We start from the raw sequence: 5,050 nt of genomic DNA, 5'->3' as shown, positions 1-5,050 counted from the left end.
GGTTGAGGAAGAACAGAAAAGCAGATCCCAAGGCATGCCTGAACAAACAGGAACTGATAATGATAAGCAGGAACAGAAAAACCAGAGTGTTAATATGTAACTGTCATGAGGTTTATCCAGGAACATAAAGTGAAAAACAACTTTGCCCTTTAGGTAATCTATATGTTGGGTTCAAAATAACCAATAAGAAACCTGTCACTTCCCGCGCGCGCGAAACCTGCCCCATTATCCTATAAAAGACCTGTACCCCAAAGCCCGGTGTGCCAGTTTACCAAAGCTCCGGCTGAGGTTTTGCTGAGCACCCGCAGGCGTCTGTGTCTGAATAAACCTCTTGCGTCTTTCTTGGACAGGGAATCGGTGGGTCTTTCACCAGAAGAATGGACTTACATCTTGGTATTAAACAGCATAGCAGGAATCTGGGAATTTTCTCCATTCACCCATGAAGACAGAGTTTCTGAGACTGACAAAAATGTCATTTTTTCCTCTTTATCTATTTTAACCTATAAAATTTCCATGACTTGATATAAGACAATTTGTAGCCCTTGGCATCTTAGCATTTTTATGGCCAAGAAAAGCAGAGCTATGCACTTCTGGCAAGACAATAGGATTTGAAGCTCAGCAGGCATGTGATTTTATAATAATGTCAAAGGACCAAACAACTATAACTTATAACCCTTCATATTTATAGTGATGATTCCAGGCAGTTGTATTACTTGTTTTCAGTCTCTCTTTTAAAAGTTCAGTCTTGAGGTTTGATTCCTGAGGGAGAAAAAAGTACTTCCTGCATCTTGAAGCAGGATAGCATTAAATTTCTTACTTCCTTCTCATTGTTTGGTTTAGCTGGTCCACACTCAGGGCTGACTGCGAACTGCCTTGGGAGTTGTAGGGAGGTTAACTATTGGGTTTCATCTCTAGCTTTGTGGAAAGCATCTGCAAATAATCAAGATACAGAAAGAAGCTCAGAGAGGGGGCAGACTTCAGGATTTGATTTAACTAAACCTTCCTGTGAGCCACATTTCTTTGTTTACATACATTCCTGCTCTGAAGGCCAACTTCCTGTCATAAAGCTGCATACCAAATTTGAGTATTTAGCAAACAGTGTGGCTCAAACCATTACACCTCTAGAAGCAGACTTCAAGTAGCCATCACTTTTAAAGTGATGCAGCGCTTCCACCGAAGTTTCCCAGCAGAGATCCTTTTCAGATAATCACACACATTGTCTCTCACAAATACACATGCGTGCAAATTAGTACTATTTTTTGCACAAAAGTATCTGAGGGTATCGACCCTGTTCGGCAACATGGAAGTGATAGTACAAAGACTGGAAAGGAATGGAAGTTATTTTTCAAAAAAGTGATTTTTTCCTGGGAGAAAACACAGGGTGTGAACAATCCCATACAATATGAATTTCAGCAAGGCGAGTTTTTCAGGCAATGCAGACAGATGTCATGGTCCCTTCGGATCCTTCATTGTGTTGTCCTTCTATCAGCTCTTTTCTACTTTCTGGGTCTCTCTCTCTCTCTCTCTCTCTCTCTCTCTCTCTCTCTCTCTCTCCCAAAAATGTTCCTAGTTTACTCTATCCTTGTGGTTTTTCATTCTTTCTCTTCAAAAATGCTTTCCCAGGTGAAATATATTTCTAACATAGACTGTAAATAAGTCATTACAATCTTCCTTTTCTATTCTGCTTTTCTTCAAAATATAAATCATAAAGTTCAGGTTCATGTCTACAGCTATATCTAATCATACTTAATTAAATCAGCCTCAACAATTGCCCAGAAATAATTCCTTCCAAGGTCACCAATGACCTCTTTGTGAATAAATCAAAATGCAGTGGGAAATTTTCACCATGGATCTGTCATATTTTCTGTAGAGTTTGATTCTTTGGCAGCACCCTTCTTGAGATCCCATCCTCCGTGGGTTTCTATAACATTATTGCTTCTGTGCCAATCATCATTATGGGTTCCTCTTTGTCCACCGGGCTATAATCTTGGGTTTTCTAGGGTACCATTATTGGATGCTTTTTCTGTCTAGTCTATATATGCTCTTCTTTTCTTTTCCATAGCCTCAGATGAACAACAGATGCTATCTGTCCCCATACCTACATATCATCTAGCCTAGGTCCTCATCCACGTTTCACATCATTTCAGTGACCTACTCCTATTAATTCTATCTTCAGATTCACTGCAAAGTATGATTTATCTCCATCCCTAACCAGAAGTAGTATCATCCAGAGGACTTCAGACTCAGACTGTGTGTGTGTGTGTGTGTGTGTGTGTGTATATATATATATATATATTTCTTGTTCTGCCCTCTTCTAGTTGTGTAAGCATGGGCAAGTTATTTAACTGCTCTATATTTTAGCTTCCACCTCATCAAAATAAAGAGAAAGAGTAATAGGATGTGTGAATGCCATTACTAGAGTTCAATTTGCCATTTTTTAGCCTTAATTATAGTCACCTAACAGATTTGTACTTCTATTTTGCTTCTCTTGTAATTGATCTACAGAACAGACTGATCTTCCTGAAGTACCATATTTTTTTCTCTGCATAAAATTCTTTCAGAGTTCCCTTTAATTTTCACACTATAATTCTGCTGAACTACACTCTTCACGATATGATGCCTGCCAACCTCTCAAACCTAATCTGTTGACACAGAGGAGAATGGGACATCAAATCTTCTCTCAACTTTCAACCAATAATTTTGGTCCCCTATATCCAACATCTCAGGAACAGAATTATTTTCCCTTTGGTAAAAAAATTCTATGTGACTATTTCTTTAAACTAAATTCTAAACAAATAAGCAAGTTGAAAATAAGATTTAATAATTTTTGTGGGGGCAGCCAAGTCATGTATTGAAGCAGAAAACCTAAAATATGAATATCATCACACAACATCTCTATGTGGCCCCCCTGCCATTTATATTCCTCTTTTGTCTGACCTCTTTATGTTTTGTTCCTGGTGTTTCATTTTACTCTGTTATGCTTCACTGTACCACAAGCAATAACCATGGAAGTGAAATAAATTGATTGTGTTCAGCAGAGATAGAATAGATGGTGGAGGTAATTAAGTATAGAGGTAAATCTTCCTACAGAACCGAAATTGACACTTTTTTTCTGTAGTCCTGAAACTTTGAAATGACATTTCACTTAAAAAATGATATTTGCTTAAGGGGGAAAATAGAGCCTAGTAGACAATACTCTTACATAGGTTCTAGAAATTGGGCACTGAGGTTAGTCAGTGCCTTGAGGAGAAAAAAATACCCAATTAATTAAAGGAATGTTTTGTAATGTTGCAATATACATGTGTGCCACACTACATTTTCTTAATATCCTAGGAAATGTGGCCAAAATTTAAGTTCAAAATACTGTTGTGTATTCCTATCCTTTTATTTATGAAAAACAGAAGCAGAGAAAAACAGTGACTTCCTGTAGAAAAAACAATTCATATATACTTGAGAAAAGTAAAATACAACTCTACCAATTTCAATAGTACTTTAAAAAATAATACTGATTTTCTTCTTTGTCATAGACTTGACATGAAATACTTGGGGGCAATTTTATCGAATGAAGTAATATAAACTTATAATTCTACAATTCCCCATCTAGCTTTTTCTTATTACAATTATATAGTTTAGTATCAGTATTTTGAAGTATTGAAGCAAAACATTGCATAAATTTACCTCCTCATTAGGGTTACTTACACAAGTTTATTTTTTAAATGATGCTTGAAGCACATTCTCAGTAAATCATCCTTTCTAAGATAATGGTTAGAGTTAAATATTTATTTTCCTTGGACTGGCATGGATTGATTATTAAGAAATTTCTGTATTATAGTATTTTGTGTTATTTTTTGGAAATAATTATTTCAAGTTTCTGAAATAATAAAGACTATTGAATATATATTTTACATGTAAATATCACAGATACATGCAATAAATATTTTCACACTGTTAACCAAAATTAAAACTGAATGAAAGTCTCTTTGTTTACAGGTGTTCTTGAAGCAGCAGGACTCTGTCTCCTAAGTTTGAGAACAGCAACTGGGAAGTGAAGGCAGGTAAGGGGAGTACAATTTTCAAGCAGTTTGCTTTGAGTTGTGCCGCCTCATCAGCCCCTTGGAATGGAGACAGACGGGGACTGTCAGCAGAACTGCTCCAAAGTTTGCTTTGTGGAATGCAGATAAGTGGTCCCTCAGGTAAGTACAACTCAGACAATAAAGCTTTACAGACTGCAGGCAACACCGAAATGGTGCTAGAGAGTGAACAGGAAGTTAAGGCAGTTCTCTGAGGTACAATGAAGTTTAGATTATTAAGTAAACATGTGTTTCATTCTGTATCCATAGAAACTGCCGAACAGATGCCGACACCATGTTAATATTTGATCATCTTTAATATTTCAGAAGTCTTAATTTGAAACAATCAAGATGCACATGGAACATTATCTTCTTGAGGGTTCATTGTTTTCTGTATTATGTGCTTGGCCAGATGTAAAGAAGTATTTCTGTCTGAGGAGAATGGCTACATAGTCAAATACTCTATCTCACTCCAACACATACTATACATTTCCTTGCCCTTGCTACATTTTTCATTATATCACGTTAGGACGCGAGTTATAGGTTTGGTTTGGTTTTAAAGATCTTTCTTATGATTTAAACTGTAAGTTCTTTGAAGTCAGGATCCATGCCTATTTTGGTTTATTATTAGATATAATGAGGAACCACTATGCCCTCTGGAACTGGAGGGACTCAATAACTGCCAGACAAATGAATTAATACTCTTTCAATATTGCTTTCAAAAGGGGAGAAGAGACCACTGATTAAATCCTTCAGGATGCAAGACAGCCATGACATTCCCCCACAGCATGCATAACAATATTAAACCAAAGATTCCTTGATAAAAATTATCATATTCTTGGGCTGGGGAATCCAGCTCCAGAAGTATTTGCATGTGTGAGGCTCTGAGATTGATCTTCAACATGGCAAGTAAATAAATAAATTAATTAATTAATTAATTAATTAATCTCATATTCTTATTATGCGGGGGAAAAACAGAA

This window comes from Callospermophilus lateralis, chromosome 8 (genome assembly GCF_048772815.1).
Source record: "Callospermophilus lateralis isolate mCalLat2 chromosome 8, mCalLat2.hap1, whole genome shotgun sequence".
Classification (NCBI taxonomy): Eukaryota; Metazoa; Chordata; class Mammalia; order Rodentia; family Sciuridae; genus Callospermophilus; species Callospermophilus lateralis.
The sequence above is the reverse complement of the archived record's forward strand: the minus strand, read 5'-3'. Positions refer to the sequence as shown.